Source organism: Toxorhynchites rutilus, chromosome 3 (assembly GCF_029784135.1).
Source record: "Toxorhynchites rutilus septentrionalis strain SRP chromosome 3, ASM2978413v1, whole genome shotgun sequence".
Classification (NCBI taxonomy): Eukaryota; Metazoa; Arthropoda; class Insecta; order Diptera; family Culicidae; genus Toxorhynchites; species Toxorhynchites rutilus.
Window position 1 is genome coordinate 266,786,438 of NC_073746.1, and position 20,003 is coordinate 266,806,440.

General features: G+C 36.0%; 1 protein-coding gene across 11 annotated transcripts in view; it reads right to left on the reverse strand.

Annotated features, from left to right (window-relative positions):
• LOC129780348 (high affinity copper uptake protein 1) overlaps positions 1-20,003 on the reverse strand; it is a 120,822-nt gene that overhangs the window by 47,984 nt on the left and 52,835 nt on the right. Inside the window, exon 1 of one of the 11 annotated variants that reach the window (XM_055788513.1) lies at positions 18,714-19,095. The exons of 7 other annotated variants lie outside the window; for them this stretch is intronic. The gene's annotated coding sequence lies outside the window, so the exon portion shown is untranslated. Of the gene's footprint in view, positions 1-18,574; positions 19,096-20,003 lie in introns of those variants that run through there. 3 more of the 11 variants (XM_055788512.1, XM_055788511.1, XM_055788514.1) reach the window with 3 other exon arrangements.

Here is a 20,003-nt window from a genome sequence, read left to right on the forward strand (position 1 = left end):
CTCTCCACATGACACGTTAAAAATACACACTCGATGGCTGTGCGGCAGGCTACAATTGTTCGGATGATCGATTATGGGACACAATTGGTGGTAATTGAAGTGATGCGGAGTGATTGACGCCCATCCGTATTCATAGTGGTGAATTCGAGGATCACCCTTCACAGTACTCTTCATCTGAACCTCTCAAAATTGTTAGCTTTAATATACTAGCTTTTGTAGTGCGTAATATTTGAGTAACATGTCGAGAATGAGTTATGGAGTGGGTCAACCCATAATACACTTTAAAATTACATCGCTTCAAATGGACAATTTATCACCAATGTACATTCATGCGTTAGAAGTAAATGCCTTTAAAAAAAATAATATTTTATAGTCTTATTTATAACACACATGTTCGTAGCTCATAGCGATTGATGGAACGATAAACACCAATCATACAATTATTCTATTTCGAAAAAAAGGAAAGAATGTAAACGGTTTCATTTTCATCGGAAATGGTAGCACAAAACAAGTAAACGAAATATTTTCGTTGAAAAAAATAATCATGGTTAATGTGCAACATTTTTGTAGTCTCCCAATGGCATGGTAAAACATCAAATGGAACTGCAACACGAGAATGAGGACATAACAAAAATGCCAAACAAAATGGAAGCCGATTTTTATCCAGGTTGTTGCTACCTCTTAGTCTATTTACACTGATAGGGTGGACATTGGTCCTCCACACAACACAAATCCATCTGAGGATGATCTTACTCAGTCGAGAGTAATAGCGTTTCGGGCTGGCTTGCTTAAAACGTAATAAAAATATCGTTCAGATGAAATAGTTCAGACCTATAGTCAAAACATCGCAGAATGTATGTCAAATAATCTGTAGGCAAAAAAAAATCTTTAACCCTCCTATACTCGCGTGCAAAATCATAACACGTATACTCGCGCACGGTGTCACATATCGAAAATTGAACTTCTCTGTAATGTTGCCATTGTGTATTTTTCACATTTTATTGGCATTTATTTGAAGGAGAGGGTATGATTGAATGATAAAATTTCAAAAAATATGTTTTTTTTATCTTTATTATGTTTTAATAGTCATCTAATTCAGCCTCATCAAAACAGAGTAATTTTTGATACTCCAACACAAATAACGAAATTCGAATTTTTCACTGTTATAAATTAAAAGTAAGCAACTGAATATAATTCATGGAAGTATAAAGAGCTATAAGACAACATAAAAACGTATTAATCGATTGTGGTTTCATTGGAGTAAGCGAACATATTTTTTACATTTCATGCAGTTGTTGCGTATTTTTCGGGTCTTTTATCAAAGAGAAGAATGTATAACGACCTTCTAGATAATTACCAGATGATAAAGGTTCTGAAATATAAAGTTTGCATATTTCTAATATTCTTTATCTCTGTATTCTTGGTAAGCTAAGAATTAATTGATGCCTTTTTAGATGGGGCATGAAAAGATTATATAAAAGGATTTCTAAGAACTTCCTTTTCTTTTTCTTGTTCTCTTGTCCATTATTAAAAAATATCCCCGAAAATGTAACTGTTAAAAATTAGCAAAAGCCACCGATTAGTTTATAGTTTATTGTTTACAAATTCTTTAACATGTGTGTATATGTATGACCATTATATTTAGCGAATAACTATTCGAAAGTCAAACATTCATATTTTGCATTTGAACGTATGAATCTAACGACGAATAGTTAATATATGGATCCGTTCAATCCAGTTACAACAGGGACTGAAATCAAATAAGAATAGTCAGGTAATGATCTTATGCATTATATGGAATAAATATTCCACGCTACTAACACTAATTTATACATTTCATTCAACAATATTCTAGAATATGAAAAAAGGCACTTGTCCAAAAGAGTTACTCGTATACTCGCGTCAGTGTGTCAGACCGAAAGTGTTAAAAAAGTGGCACACGTCCCCATTGTACCAACAAATGCGATACGCTAAACGATGACGAACGACGAATAACGAAGCTAGAAAGAATCGCAAAGTCGTAGTGTTGATGTTTTCTGAGAAATGAACGAATTTTTGCTTTCTCGGTCTGACAGACCAATGCGCGAGTATAGGAGTGTTAAAATAGAAGTTGGTTCATATTAGAATATATATGTGACGGATCAAAAATAATTAGGAAAAATTGAAATACAAATACATAATGCTTGAAAAAAAATTGGGAAAATAATTCAATTTCACGTATTATGGAAAATAATCGAAATAAAAACGTTTGATACTCTTCCTTATAGAAACTGACAAGTGTTTTCATACCATTAAGCGCCTTCTTTAGTGCTGTATTGAATTTGAACATTTCATGAAATCAAGACTACTTTTGGACCAATAAAAATACATTTGAGCGATTACACCACATTTAAATTTTTGAGAATAAAATATCATGTAGACAGCCATTCCACACCAAACCGATATAGTGGTTCTCAAATTTTCCTAAAAAACTATTTTTGCTTATCACAAAACTATTAGACCGGTATTTTTTTTATTCCTCCATTGGGATGCCCATTTCCATTTTAAGGTGGTCCGAAAAATCAACTTTTTCCCATTTTTTTAAAATGATTTTTCTAAAAAAATCATCACTTTTGAACTACTGAATCGATCCGAATGATCGACATATCAAATTGAAGCCAATAAGCTATATCGGTTTGGTATGGAATGGCTGTATTAGTTTCTCTGAAAAAAATTTACACCTGTGACTGCCCGTAGAATAGGGTACGTTGAAACGAGAAAGTAGATGTGCGGTGTTGCTTCTTGAACTATTTACAACTGATTTATGAAACACTTATTTGAAAGGATTACATATAAACATTTGGGAAAAAGCGTTTTGGAACAGGTGAGATGTGAGGGAGTAGTCTGATACACGAAAAATGGACACTATTTGGAAATAGATTTCTCAGTTTAGTTTTCAAAACCAAAACTTGATTATCCCTATTTGGTTAGCTGACATGCAATATTTTTAAATAATCAGCGTTTTCGGACCGATTGAGTCAGCGCGAAGAAATGTTTGTTTTGATTTCACAGAACAAGTACAAATAAAGAAAGGCGCGAATTGCGTTAAGACATTCCCATATTCTGGTAATGGCTGTCATGAGGGGGGTTGAAAGAAAATGTTTACTATATATTTTTTTTCACGTCAATCCATCATTCCTAGTAAAAGTTAAGGCTTCCGTTTTAACTTACCCCGAATTTCAATTCGCCTCGGGCTACCTTACAAAAATCAGAGTGTTTTTTTCAAATTTAAACGATGGTCCGAAAAAAAATTTTTTTTTTCTTAAAATTCACTTTTGAACTTCAAGACCGATTCTAATGATCGACATATCAAATTGTAGTCAATAAGCTAGTCCTTTTTGATAAAATATCACACTTACGGGATATAGGATTTTGTTTTCGTAATTATCGATCGTATTTGTTTTTTATAATTTACATGGTTTCGGGACCGAGGGCTCTATATTCATTTATATTTTTTTCTTGAAAACTGAGATTATGTAGCATAACATATCCAAAAATTATACCGATGCCTTTTTATTTTTGTTTTTGAAATATGATTTTTCAAAGTTAACATTATTGCAGTCTTCGTTCAATATTCCTATGCGACTACGATGGATCTATGCTACTAGAATCTAATTTATTCTCAAGTGAGATATTTTTTTCAGAGACTAGCTCATCGACTTCAATTTTATATGTCGGTCATCTGAATCGGTCTAGTAGTTCTCAAGTTATAAAATTTTGAAAAATGGGAAAAAATGATTTTTTGGGTATTCGGTTAACTTTGAAAAATCCTAACTCAAAAAAGAAAAAAAAAAACGCCTTTCTGATCTTTGGGTATGTGATGTAAAAAAATGTAAAAAAGAAAAAATATAAAAAAATATGGCGCCCTTGATTCCGGAATCATATAAACTACAAAAGATAAATACAATTAATAATTACGAAAATGAAGCCCAGATTTGTTACAAGTGTGATATTTTTTACAGAGACCTAGTTCATTGGTTTCGATTTGATGTGTCGATAATCTGAATCGGTTCAGTAGTTCAATAGTTATGCATTTTTGAAAAAAACGGGAAGAAGTTGATTTTTTGTACCATCCTTAAGGGATAATGGGATAATGAATTTCCGTAATTTTTTCTTGGATGTTAGAAATAAAATGAAGTGTTCGGGTGTTCTGGATATTAGTTAAGGTATACTTGAAGATGTGTTTCAATTTTTTGAGTGCACAAATAATGATTATTACGCTGTTACGCTATTGAATGCTGTCTAAGAATCGGTACCTTTCAGGGTACGTTTATGACAAGGTAACCTGGACTCGAAGTGTGTACAATACGATTCACTTATACACTCTCAACTATGACATCTTAGCTTTGACGGAAAGCAGCGATCGCAAAGCAATCCATAACAAGTGTTTTTTTTTTGTTGCGAATATTACGTGTTTAGCTACTTTTTTTTAAATACGTCAATAATACGTGAGATAGAGGAGTTAGTGAACCATTAAAGTTAAAATAACGGAACTAGTACTCAGGATGTGTTGTTTCTGTGCTGCTTTTTGAAACCAATATTTCCATTTGCAGACAACTCTATGGCTTGATGTGTGGCACCCGGATGCGTGGGTGTTCGGTCATCGATGCCCGGGCCCGAGTCCAACAAAATTATGAAAACTTATCCCACAAATTATCATTTCATCGATTCCCGATGGATGTGACCATTCGGAAGAAACGGCTTCGATTCTTTTTTTTTTCTTTTCCTTTTATTTATTTCATTTTCATCTGTAACAATTCATAATCTTTTCTCTGAATTAGCATTTTCGCTTGCTAAAAAAAAATTGAAAGCCTTAACCTAACTTAATCTACCTTAACCTAATCTAAACCTAAGATTATCAATACCGATTACCCGCGGTCACTCGGGGTTAGTATTTAAAGTATAACGAAACCAGTGAAACTCAATTTCTCAAAGCAAAACCTAACCGACCTTAGCAGATATTGGAAAATCATTTGCTTTTTTTTAACCAACATATAACGAAACTAGCGAAACCCTATTACTCCAAGCAAATCCTAACCGACCTTAGCAGATATTCAGAAACCTTTTGAATTGTTTTTCAAATTTTATCTTATTGTTCCACCGTACTTCTCGTATTCCCTCTTTGAACGCTGTCAAATAATCATTGCGAGTCTTACCAAAGTTGTTCAAATTGAATTTAATTGCCTCTACAGTAAGCCAGAAGGCAGCTTTCGATCTGTAACATTTTTCAGAAATTTGTGACGAAATCAACTCTTCTGGATCACTGATTTCTAATATCATTCGCAAATGTATTATAGACTTGGTCCACGACCAAACCGTCAAAGCTGAAGTACAAAGTTTTATCCTGTGTTTCAGTGTGTCGAGACTACCACAAATGCTGCAAAGAGGAGAATCTATTCCTGCTATTCGGTGATTGAACATTTTGCTACGCGTAGGAACTAAGTCGTTATACATCACAAATAAGGCCATTTTTTGATCAGTGGAGAGGAAGGTTTTACTGAAATTTTCGTACAGAATTTCCCATTGCACGTTGGGCAGTTCTGTTTGCAAACGGGTTTTATATTCATCGCATTTTGAAGGTGGTGATATATATTCCTACTTGTATTCAAATTGGAATCCCCTTCTAAACTTCTAGCAATAACCAGCCATTCCCTAGCGTTTCTTGTTAAGTAAAGGGTGTGTCACATCAAATTGCATCACGGAAAAAACGCTGTAGAAATTCGCCCAGTAGACCGATCCTTTTGAAAATTTTAGACAGTAAAATAAAAACTATTAAACAACTTTTGGCATTTTCTTTTTATTCATACTTCGAGCCCAAGCCCGTATGCCCGCACCTTCCTCTTTACCCCGTCTATAAGGTTCTGTACAACGTCAGGTTTTTTTTTTTTTTTGAACAGAAATCCATTTTCTCTTGAAGTCCGCCTCCGATTTGACAACTTTTGGGTTCTTCCGGAGGGCCTGCTTCATAATCGCCCAATATTTCTCTATTGGGCGAAGCTTCGGCGCGTTGGGCGGGTTCATTTCCTTTGGCATGAAGGTGACCCCGTTGGCTTCGTACCACTCCAACACGTCCTTTGAATAGTGGCACGAAGCGAGATCCGGCCAGAAGATGGTCGGGCCCTCGTGCTGCTTCAATAGTGGTAGTAAGCGCTTCTGTAGGCACTCCTTAAGGTAAACCTGCCCGTTTACCGTGCCGGTCATCACTCCGCTTTCCGCAAGAGCAGATCGCTTGCCACACCATGTACTTTTTGGCAAACTTGGATAGTTTCTGCTTGCGAATCTCCTCCGGAACGCTGAATTTGTCCTCTGCGGAGAAGAACAACAGGCCCGGCAGCTGACGAAAGTCCGCTTTGACGTAGGTTTCGTCGTCCATTACCAGGCAATGCGGCTTCGTGAGTGCACCCGTGGCCGAGTGGTTAGCGTCTCACATTATTATGCCGGGTGTTCGGGTTCGACTCCCGTTCTGCCGGGGGATTTTTCGTCAGAGAAATTTCCTTTGACTTGCACTGTGGTCACGCGTATTCTAGAGCTTGCCCCTCAGAATACATTCAAGGCGTGTTATTTGGCTTAAGAAATCTCAACTAAGTATTAATAAATGACGCTAGTTGATGCATACGATGAGACGGCAAAAGTTCCAAAGGGAACGTTAACGCCATTCAAGAGAAGAGCGGCTTCGTCAGCATTTCGGTGTACAGCTTCCGGGCTCGCGTCTTCCCCACCATGTTTTGCCTTTCGTCGCGGTTAGGAGCCTTCTGAACCTTGTATGTACGCAGGTCCTCCCGCTGCTTGGTCCGCTGGACGAATGAACTTGACAAATTCAGCTTATTGGCGACATTCCGGACCGAACTTCTCGGATCACGTCTAAACTGGTTAACTACGCGCTTGTGATCTTTTTCAGTGACGGAGCATCCATTTTTGCCGTTCTTCACCTTCCGGTCGATGGTTAGGTTCTCGAAGTATCGTTTTAGTACTCTGCTGACCGTGGATTGGACGATTCCCAGCATCTTACCAATGTCCCGATGTGACAACTCCGGATTCTCGAAATGAATGCACAGGAGCGTCGAACGCTCTTTTTCGTTCGACGACATTTTTCCAAATTTACGAGAAATTGACAGTGAAGCATGGACAACGCGTGATCTATACACTCTTATCTGATTATAAGCGAAAGCTGAAGATATAATTCCTAAAAATTAAATTTCTACAGCGTTTTTTCCGTGATGCAATTTGATGTGACACACCCTTTATACAGGTATCCTTTCCACATAAATTTATTGCACAAACTTTTTATCTCTGCAATATGTTTGTTCGCTGGTGGAAATATTTGAGCAATATACCATAATTTAGAGAGAATGTAAATATTCAAGATGAACACTTTTTGCATAAGATTAAGTTTTCTCTGTGCATGCAGGGAGATTATAAATTTCAAGTTGGACACTAAGTTGGTATAGTTGATTTCAACAGTTTGCTAAAATTTTTTATGCAAATCTATTCCTAAAATTTTTAAATTATCAACTTCCTTTATCATATGAGGCCCAGAACGACAGTTATTAAATCGTAAAAAGTGCGATTTAGAGAAATTCATTTTCATTTTACCATAAATACTAAAATAATGAACTATTTCTAAAACTCGATCAAATTCGTGATTGTTACGTATGAGAATGTTGATATCGTCTGCATAAGCAATTATTCTTACGAAATAATTTCCAATCAGACAGCCATCAATATTCGAATAAATCGTTCTAGGCTCGATATAAATACAAAACAGAACCATACTCAAAGGGCAGCCTTGCCGTTCCGACGAATTGATTGCGAAAGCGTCTGTTCGAAAACCATTGAATAAAACTCTAGAGTCAGCGTATTTATATAACCTTTTTAAACAATCAATAAACATAATTGGAAATTGGAATTTTTCTAGAATAGCCCACAAAAAATCGTGATCAACTCGATCAAAGGCTTTTTCCAGATCCATACTCAGAAGAATTCCTTTGAAATGACGTGTTTGTTGAGATTTTAACAGCGTATTCCGAAGAGTGCGCAGATTGTCAATACAGGATTGATCATCAAGGCAGGCTGATTGACCCGGGCCGATGAGATCACTCAGTAGGGGCTGTAACCTGACCCACAAAAATTTTGTGAACAGCTTATAGTCCGTATTGAGCATGCTGATCGGTCGCCGGTTATTCAAATCATGCTCATCACCCCTGTTAGGTATCAATGTTATTATTCCAGACGAAAAAGAACCAGGAGGATACACTCCAAGTCGAAGGCATGAATTGAATAAATCTAGCATTTCACCTTTTATCGTGTCGAAAAAAGTGCTGTAAAATTCATAACCCAAACCATCCGGTCCCGGAGAAGACCTTTTGGATACATGCTTAAGAACGTATTCCAATTCATTTACTTCAATTGGTCTAACTAAATCCTTTCTGTTTTCCAAAGAAAGTGTTTTAATAATGTTCTGTAAAACATGTTGGTGATCGGTTTCATCAGTCTGTTTACTAAAAATTTGCGAAAAATGATCGTAGATACTCTTTTTTAAAATTGTGCCATCCGATGTTACTATGTCATTGATACGAAGACTGATCATTTTTGACCTTGCGGACCTTGAAAAGGTTGATGTAGCCTGATACAAACTGACTTTTTCGTCTTCCATAATGTTAGATTCTTTGATGGTATGAGTGTAGAAATCTAATTTATTCTTTTCAATTGACATCAACTTTGATTTTACTATTTTCATTTCATCCAAAACGTTTTCTCCTTCTGCTTGTTTTTGAAATAGTTCATTCAAACATTGATAGTAGAAACTTTTTTCTCTGCATATTTGCTGATTTATATTACAGCTTTCTGTTTTGAAAAATCGTTTTACATTAGATTTGAAGTCATTATTCCACCAAACGCTTAAACTTTGAAAAGAATTTCGATTTTTTAGGGAAGCATACATAGAAACAAACAAATCTTGTTTTAATATCTTCCTCTTTTAAAAAATAACAATTTAGTTTCCAGTATCCCCTTCCTATAAAACTGACACTCTTCACGTTGGAAGCATTCAATTTAATGATTACACTGTGATGATCCGAAAATGCTAGAGGAACTGTATTAATGTTTTGAACTAAATTTATGAAGTTACTTGAACTGTAGAATCGATCCAAACGTGATTTTGATGGACCCCTAAAGAAAGTGAAATTAACACAATTTTTTAAAATATTTTTTTCCACATCTTTGAGACAAAGATTAGACGTCAGCTATCTGAGACCATGGCAGTTGTTACCAGAACCATTTGAATCGGAAGTTTCAAGAATATAATTGAAGTCACCTACTAGCACATTTTCTTTCCCATGTGCCAAGTGAACAATTATTTCCTCAGTGAACAGCTTATCCCTTTCTTTTCTAAAGTTGCTTCCGGAATGGGCATAAATATTTATGTAATTTATTGAGTCAATACACACTGATGACAATCGACCGTTATCATTCAATAAAATATCAGAATATTCAATTTTGTTGCGCACTAGGATTCCTGTTCCTTTTCCGTCGTCACTAATATTAACGATCGCGACATGACTTTTTAAAAAGCAAAAGTTTTCAAAGGCCAATTCTTGAACGAAAACAATATCCAGATCATTCTTATATATAAAATTCCTCAGCAAGGATTTTTTAATATCCAAGTTGATGGCATTCAAATTAACTGTTGCTATATTGCGTATAAAATTCATTTTCCTAGTGTTCAAAGAGGGAATAGAAAATAAACATCATTCGACCCCTCAACAAATAACCAAAACAGCACTCATTCCCAATCACATTCACACAACACACTCACGCATTACAACCATTCGAAACACTCATAGCCCCACTCACACACCACAGCAATACTCAAAAACTAAATCGCCAACCCTTCGAAAGAAAACATGATCGATAGCCACTTTACTAAACACTATGAATTACTTCCGTTCTCCACCATTCCCCCTTCATTATACTTCTTGATCTCGTTTTTATCTTCATTGCATCGAGGACGGTTGATGGTATCTCTGCCACTCGTTTCATTATGTTTCGCGAACGGCCGCGGTCCGATGTTTCCTCACAGCCTGAACTCTCACCTTCAGTGGATGTTTGTGTTTGTGTTCTATCTCACTTGCTCTCACCTCGCTGCTTTGCTTCTTTCCTTTTTTCGGTTTGTTCGCAATCGGTTCGCTTGATTCTCTCTCTCGTCTCTCCGTCTGCTCGGTAGGTTTCGAAGAAATTCCTTTGCTTGTCAGTGGCAACGTCATTTGTAGCGACTAGTGATCCCCGATTTTTGAAATTAATCGTTCATCAGCTAATCGAATACTTTTTAGCAGTTTAGTATTCGATACGATTAATCGCTCCAAATAATCGATTAATCGATTAATCGTCACACTGAGAGAAATAGTTCGTTAGACTAATATTTCTCATTTGTTAGAAACCCATCTGGAATCAAAAAAGTGTTCATTCCGCCTGAAAATCAATTATTATTTTTCACGCTCCCCTAAACTCGTAAACGAAGGTCAATTCGCGTTGACTGCATTGAGCTTCGTTCACGAGTTTAGAGCGGCTGATGAACGATTAATTTCAAAAATCGGGGATCACTAAGCACGTCTAGATGCGCTGGTGGTTTGGCTGTATTTCCAAAAACAATTTTCAACGTATTTTTTCGCGTTTTGTCCATGTCTTACTATTCAGTAAGAGGATTCCGTTCTTTGTTTAGTAAAGACAGACGATTTGTCGTTTGGAGCACCGATAACAACGCGTGTTGACTCGACAACGTCCTAGCCTAAACTATGAGGACCTAGACAGCAATACTAAAAACATGAACATTTGCTCGCATCAGTTCAATCCAGATTGTTTCATGCATATCGATGGCTTGGATGTGCAATATCGTCGAAAGCTGATACGAACAGGTAAATTAAGCAAATCCAGATGATACAATTAATACACAAAGTAGTTTATTTTCAGGTGTCAGAAAGGCCAACAAAATGCCATTCCTCGCGAAATCAAAACCAGAAAACTCGCCGAAAGGTCCTGATGGGCATGTAGTAAGAGTTGAATTCATTAAAAACATCCGTAACATCCACAGAATCGATCCAGTTTTGTAATGGGAGGAAACATGACTATCCGGCGAGAGATATTCCGTAAAAGGAAATCGGGAGCAGCACCATCAACATCTGATAGGCCGGTTATGATAGCTCTGATAGCACTGCGGCAAGAGGTATCGTAGAGCTACAGAAAGCTTCTGGAAGCTAAAATCCGTATTGCCAAACCACAATTTCGCGTAGGTTTTGATTAGAAAGAGAACCTAATTGGATTATCTCTACGCTGCAATGAATAAATATATACATTAAGCTAAAATACAATAGGAATAAATTAATTTAGACAAATTTATAATACCGTCCCATGATACTTGCAAAGCTAACACGTCACAGCCTCACTACTATTGATGCGCTAGTCAGTACCTTGCTAGTTCTGAAGCAAAGGGGTGTCATAGAACAAATTCCAATGAATATTTTGAAACGTTAGAACAATACCTATAGCGTAACATAGGGGTTTTTGAAAATTCGAAAAATTGCCATAATGGCAGCCGTTTTTGTTAAAAATGAGTCATTTTTCATGAAGAATCGCTGTTTAGAATACTATATTCTTTGAGGTGACTTCCTACTTTCGGCTGTAACATTCTAAAAAAAATCAAATATCGAAAAATCATTTTAGAACAACATTTCGGAGGGCATAAGCTTCTCAAAAATGTAAAAAACAAAAATTCGATTTTTTCGACTTTCCAGACCGGGTTCCCCCTTTAAATGTATACCGTTTTGTCTCAAGTTCCGAACACTTCATTTTTAAACGTAAATTAACTGAACTTTAATATTTTAAATAATTGAATAATAAAAACCCTGACTGTATTTGTGGTATAGGGTTTATTTTAACATCTCTCACAGGTATCGATACTGCCTATAACTTATAATACTAAACATTTGCAAAAAAGTTTGACAGTCACCAGCGATAAAATGTTTGCGTTAGCAAACTCGGAATTTGAATCATGTTTCGATGCACTAAATCCAAATTTTTGGGAGTGTTATATTTTATTTATATTATGTTATATTATTATTAGAAATTTTGGCTTTTGGCTAATTGGCTTCAATTTGATATATCTATCATTTGAATCGGTCTAGTAGCTCAAAAGTTTGAAGTAGCTCAAAAGTAGCTGATTTTCTGAAAAAATTGCATTTTTAGTGTTCGGAATTTGAGACTAATGTAATCAAACATATTTTTAGTTTTCACCATGAAAATGAATTTGTAAAGTAGTTTTATGATGGAAAAAAAAAGAAAAGGCTCTATTGTATCCAAAAACCACATTATTTTCGCGAAAAAGTACTATTTTGAGTAATTAGACACTGTTTAATGGCCAACAGTTTATTCACTGTTTGTGATTTATAACTACGAATGAATGTAGCACACAGTAAATGTGAACCCGTTTTTCAATTCTGCTCCGTAAGTGTAATACAAGACAGGAGATGAGAACAACCCAACGAAATTTGACAGGTGTTGCAGGTATGCTATAACTTTTGTATCTAAATTACACTAAATTACTCATGCAAATAAAAATAGTTTGTAGCACTTCGAAGTTTTTACAAAGGAAAAATTGTTCATGCATGTACATTAGGGTGCCAATGAATGTATGGGAAAAAATCGACCCTAAAATTTCAAAAAGTTACCCTATACAAAATGTTCTCCAGCTCAATCGGACGCAAAGTGGCGCAAAGCGGTCAAAGTTTGAATTTTTTGAAAAAAATTTTGTCCAATTTATTTGAGACTTGGTACTTATGATGGAAACTACCTAAAATCACAATTTTCATTGACATATGACTTATTAAAATTACGACTTTCTTCAAGGGCGTATTCAAAATCATTGATCTAGTTTTGAAAAAATTGCAACTTGAAATCCAGAAGCCTTATTAAAATATCATGCTTAGAATAGTTGAAAAATCACTTAACTCTTTTAGAAAAATAGCATTCTAAATGCACTGTTAAAATCTTACTAGAAAATTGAATTCAATATTAAAAACATTAATATCTTAAAACATCCTCCCTTCGATTTTTTGAAATATGTTTTTATTGGAAAACAATTCAAGTTTAACAAAGTATAATGTATAGTGGTGCCGTGTCGAAATCACCAAGATTGAGATATGAATTTTATTGAATATGAATTTATATGAATTATAAATATTTATTAATGTTTTAAATATTAAATTAATTTTTTGAGTATTTTTTTTTACACTGTGTGTAAAGTGTTATTTATCCTAACTAGTTCGTTGAAAAATTAGTACTCTTTTTTCATTTACGAAAAAAAAACCATTAATTTCTAATATCTAACATACGTATTTTTATTTTTTAAATTTTTTTCATATAAAATAAAAGTCTACATGACTTTTTTGATTTTTAAGAAGTTGGTCCAAGATGGTAAAACTGTTTTTAACAAACTTTGTGGAACATCAAATATTGATGAAGTTTCGAAATGTAGAATTTTTGTATGTAAACAATCAATTTTAGCCATAAATTGTGAATTCATGTTCATGTTAATGAAATTTTATGAATTTGCTTATTTGCTTATTATGCTTAATTTGCTTATAATTTGCTTATCTACTTTTCCAAATACATCATTATGATGAAAATATTTGTTTAAGACTGTTTTTGACAAACTTTGTGGAACATCGAAAAACATTTGAAGACATGTGAGTTAATACAAAATGTAGCGATATTAAAAAAAAAAAATATGTCAATACAAACTTTTTTTTAAGATGTATCTAAAAGCATATAGCATCCCATTAACATAAGTTTCTCAATCACTGACACGGTAAAAAAACGTTTTTCAGAGGAACATTTCTTATCATTTTTAGGAAACGGTGTACAACACGAGAAAATTTTGTTGCAGTCCATTGTGGTATACTGTTATTCACTATATGAGAAATGTTGATCGATTGATGGACGATGTTTGAATCGGAGTAACTTTATATATTAGGCTGTCAAAAAAGTCCTGCGGTATTTTTTTTGGATTTTCATTTGTTCATAAAATTAGTTACACTCATCTGTTTTAAGTCAAATATGCGCCGTTTTGTTCGATGACTTGTTCCTAACGAGATGCCAACTTCATAATACCCCTGTTATAGAAGCTCGCTTCCTTACTGGCAAAAAACTCGGATAGCCAATTTTCACAGGCCTCTTTTGTGGCTAACTTCTGACTACCTAGCTCGTTCGCCATGGACAAAAACAGGTGGTAGTCACTTGGTGCAAGGTCCGGACTATACGGCGGATGCAAAAGAACCTCCCATCCGAGCTCCCGGAGCTTCTGGCGCGTCACCAAAGAAGTGTGTGGCCTGGCGTTGTCCTGATGGAAGACAATGCGGCCTCTGTTTATCAAAGATGGCCTCTTCTTCATGAGTGCTACCTTCAAGCGGTCCAGTTGTTGGCAGTACAGGTCCGAATTGAGCGTTTGGCCATAGAGAAGCAGCTCATAATAGATTATTCCTTGACAATCCCAGCAAACACACAGCAGAACCTTCCTGGCCGTTAATGAGGGCTTGGCCACCGTCTGAGCCGCTTCAGCGGGCTTCAACCACGACCGTTTGCGCTTCACGTTGTCGTAAGTGAACCACTTTTCATCGTCAGTCACCATCCGCTTCAGAAACGGGTCGATTTTGTTGCGATTCAGCAGCGATTCACATGCGTCGATACGATCAAAGATGTTTTTTTGCGTCAACGTGTGTGGCACCCATACATCGAGCTTCTTTGTGAATCCAAGCTTCTTCAAATGGTTAATAACGGTTTGATGACTTATCCCCAGCCTTTGGCCGATGCTACGGATGCTACTATGCCGGTCTTTCTCGGCTAATTCAGCGATCTTGTCGCAATTTTTATACGACAGGCCTTCCGGAGCGTGGCGCATCTTCGACGACCTCTACACCAGAACGAAAACGTTGAAACCATCGTTGTGCGGTGGAAATGGAAACTGTATCGGGTCCATAAACTGCACAAATTTTATTGGCAGCTTGAGATGCATTTTTGCCTTTGTCATAGTAGTACTGTAAAATATGTCGGATTTTCTCTTTATTTTGCTCCATATTTGCGACACTATAACTCATGAACGACTCAACCAAACAAAACACTGTCAAGAACTATATTATAGCGCAAAAATACCTTTCCAACAAGCTATAGTATGACTCGATACAATTAATACAACTAGAACTACGCGCTTACAACGACACCTCGCAGAAATACCGCAGGACTTTTTTGACAGCCTAATACATATACAGAGGTACCTTGAAGATATCTGACTTCAGGTACAATCTAGGCATAACGTAAACAAGTCAATTATATTTGTACCCATAACGTCCGGTTGAATCAACGAGATGATTTGTTTTGTTGGGATTTCAATTCTACTTTGAAAACTGTTCATTGTGCAACACGAATAATATGTTCGCATTAATATAAAAAAAAAAGATTTTTCAATATCGCTATGTTTTGTATTAACTCACATGTCTTGAAATTATAAGCAAACTCATAAGCAACACAACACATGTATTGCAATGCATGTGTGTTCAAATGTTTCAACGATCTATAAAATTAATTGATTATGATCGATGAAGGATAGATTTCATGTGGATATTGAGCAGATACGTGAAGATTTGACCGTGTATTGCATTGGACCGTGGGAACTTCCCGAATCTGAGTGTGATGTGGAGATGGAGATGAGATCTATGAAAAAAAAATGAGAAATGGACCGGATCGATCGGATCTCAGGATTCGTCTTTTGCATTCAGAAATCTGATCATTCGTGCTACAAAATGTAGCAACCTTGCCTCGGCGCAAAATAAACTTCAAAATAATTAATCCGTATTCGTGGAGCAATTTAATCTGTATCAGATTAGCAGACACGAAAATAATTTTAAATTTCTTAAATTTGGATGAAAATCATGAAAATACTTAGAAAACAGTCCGAACTTAACGATTCTTCTATAAATCTTGTATACATCCAGCAACATGTTGGACGAAATACGTGTAATTTTGTAATAGAGCCCATTAAAGACTGCATTTCTTTTGTTTGAACACACGTGCTGTCGTTTGAACAAATGCTGTGTAGGTGTTATTCATGATAGCGTCTCACTATCATTCCTCGAACCGCTTTTGTTGATTGTCTCATAGGAATCGCAGTCGTTCGCTCTCTACCTTTGCGAATATGTTGACCATGGATTATTGACACAGCTCAAGACATCCTAGAATGACGTTGTCCTGACTGCGCCAATTCATCAAACGACACACATAAGAATCCATTGAGGGCACTCTATTGTTTGTTTCGTCTCCTCCAACCACATAATATTAAAATATAAATTCAAAACGAGTAATGGTATTTCTAATAATTAAAGTAACTGTGGCGCATTAGATCTACACACGTGCTCTTCAATCGGTTTTTTATCAGGATTGACGACAAGAGCGTGACTGTTATTTTGCATTCCGAGCATGGGTGTGATTAGAATAATTTCAATAATTCATTGTGCTCATCCAAAAAGGCTTCCAGCTCGCCGGCGATATTCCTAGTTTTAGTCGAATTGAGGTTACTTGCGTATGTGTAGGATGAAATTCGATGGAGAGGACGAAGTGCCATCTGGCATTAAACAACGTAAATAAATTCGTCCTGTTTAAAAAACGAACGACGTATCAATTATTTGGTATCGTTCATATAAAAAAACATATATCGCGATAAAAAAAGGAGATTAGGGTGAACATTGGTTACATATGTCGTAATGTTGATTGTAGATGTAGAATTTTGAGTAAATATCACATCAAATAATAAAAAGGACTATACCGACAATACTTCGATCCGTTATCTTCGTTCTCCGATATCGTTGTCTCAAATGAAACAAGCGATAAACAACTGTTGATGGAAAAAGTGCAAAACTTTTGATGTCAGAGTGCAGAAAGATTTTTAATGTTTCAGTTACTTGGCCGAGTATTGAAAAATGAAATACTAGAATATTTATTGAATCAGTATCAATTATTGTTGTTGTGAACCTCAATTATACATTACATACTAATAGTATATAATTATATTGCTTCTTTAATGTCGTTATATGTGTGTTGCGTCAAAACGACGCCTGTTTGTAGAGATAGTTATATAAGAAACGTCCGTAAACCTAGTGTTAAATAACATCAGGATTCATAATTTGTGTAGAGGCGAATGATCTGAAAAGTTTAAAACCTCTATAATTCATCACGTTCGTTCATAATTTGTGGCTAAAATTGATTGTTGACATAAAAAATTCGAAGTTTCGAAAATTCAAATTCAAAGTTCGTCAAAAATAGTTTTACCATCATGAACTATTTTTTTTAAATTTTCTACATGACTTTTATGAGAAAATAAAAAAAAAACATATTTTAGATATTGCAAATTAATGTTTTTTTTCTTATTTAAAAAAAGTACTATTCTTACCTCAGTGCACATTTTTTCACACGTAAACATCAATAACGTTTTCTAAGACGCTATTTCAGTACGACTCATAGTTTTTGAGATATAAATTATCAAATATTCATCTTACTTAAACTCTCAAACTACTCATGTTTTGTCATTTGTCGATTTTATTTGGAATTGCTCTATAGTTAGTTCCGAATAATGGCATTTCATTTAGAACTGCTCTCCCACCTGAAACACCTGAGGATGAAACATAAAACATCATCATACAAATTAGAAAGAAGTTTAAAAAAGGGTCGACATTTGTTGTACAATACTATGACTGGTGATAGAAATTGTCGGAGCATTGGAGACAGATTTATTAAAACGTCGAGCCCCATGTCGGGACCTTGGGATTGACTTTGAGCTTTTCGTTAGAAACACGTAAATCACTGGTACTTACAATACCACAATAAGGAAATAGAAAAGCACATAGTTTGTTTTTGACTGCTTTCTAGTCGAATTTGTGACTATTTTCCTTTTATACAATAAATATCTTTGGGATCGGCGACCGACACTGATATTGTACATATGTTCTCGATACGGGCTGACTGGAAAGCGTAACAACGGGGTTTAACGTGTATGGTGCCCATAAAAAATCACAGATTCATACTTTTAACACTTTTAACACTGTACTGCAACAGAGCTGATAATTACATAGTTGCTCCGATCCCATTGTCAATCTGCACTCACAAGCATCATCTCTCCGAGTTCTGGGTAAACCATAAGAATAAATCCCCATTGCCTTCTTCCTTTCTCATGTAGTCTAGTCTCTATGTATGAGGGTTCTGTAGAGGCAAGAACGACAACGAAACTGCGATTGGTTCGGACTTATCTAAAAGTGTCTGTGGATATCTCTCGAGGGTCTGTGGCATCTGTAGTGAGAGCATCTTTGCCGGGTAAAACCTTTTAATCATGCTATAAAACCACTCAACTCAACGTAAACACCGATGTTGATAACGACCTACACCAACACAAAACACATGTTTAACTATCGATTAAACCAATCACAATCGTCGAGAAACTTACTTACTGGACTTGTTTCTCAAGATCACAATATTCGATTAAGTTTTACACAGGCTCACCGGATTTGCACGGAAGCGGAAATGGAAACGGTTATTGTACACTGCACTTAGCTCGCATTTTCAAATTCCATAACAAAACTCACTGTGAACTTGTCTGCTAATGGTTTTTGTTTGGCACAATTGTAAACTTGACCTTGTGATCCGTGAGAAACGAGACTGTCTGCGCTGATGTCGGATGTCAAACTAAATGTGCAACAGTCTGTTGAAGTGCAGCATCACACGCACATTGCTGCGCGATGTGCCAAAAGAGTGGTCGAGGTTTCCACGCGTTCGGAGTCGATTCTTCGTTACGCGTTTATTGCAGGACTTCAAATTGGGAGAATTGCCGGCTTCGGGTTTTCCACGAATTGCGTTTGCGTTTAATCGAAAAGTATTATTTCCATCGCAATCCTGAAATACGAATCGAACTCAGAACTATTGAACTATTAAAATACACAAGTATCTGCTTCTAATCGACGGTCTGAACTGTGTGTAAATGTGAGATCCACTCAAGGAGCATGGTGAAATTGTTCACCAAATAGATTCCCCTTCTTTCCGGCGATACGACGAGCGGAGTTGAAGCATAAAATAAATACCACCCCGTCAAACCACACTTCGATATTGTTTGCATGATATCGCGGACCAGATTCTTATCAACCGCGCGCTTAGTGGTTTTTCATTGCGTCGATGCAATCAAAGTGAACGATTATCAGGGACTCGCGGTGCAGCGTTTTGGTTAGGCTGGTTCTTATTCTTACCGGACGATAACAGTTGTATCACGCGATGTCGTATGATGAAAGAACATATGATAAATGAGCAAAAAAAAAAACTATCGATGTGTTAAACTTTCCCTTTTTTCAACGACCACCATTTCCTGGCATTCATTATAAGTTGGTTTATCTTATCTCTTGCATGAAACTAACTACTGTTACCCAACGGAGTTATTTTGGCGGAAGGTTCCGCTAGGCAACACCGTTTGGAGACTTCTTCCGGCTGAACTTGGTTCTTGGGATAGTTTTTTGCTCAAGAAAAAACCAGGGGTTAGACATCAATTGAATATAGGCTACCCAAAATCAAAATCAATATGGCGTCATTTGTTTACCAACATACCATTTGCGAGGATTGAAATCGTTGAAATCACGGAAATTGCGCTGCTTTATTTCTAACTGCATAAGCGATTTTCATATTTCGGTTTCACATGGAGGTGTTCACATTCAACATGGAGTTTAAAGTTAGCCACTATTTGACTATATACCCGGACCGAGTTGTAAACAACAGTAATTGTAGTAATTTATATAATTTTTTCCTGTAGTGAATCCCTTCAAAGGAACTAAGTTCCACTGGGAATTCACTGTTGCTTACAATTAAATTCTCCATGCTTCTTTTTTTTTTGT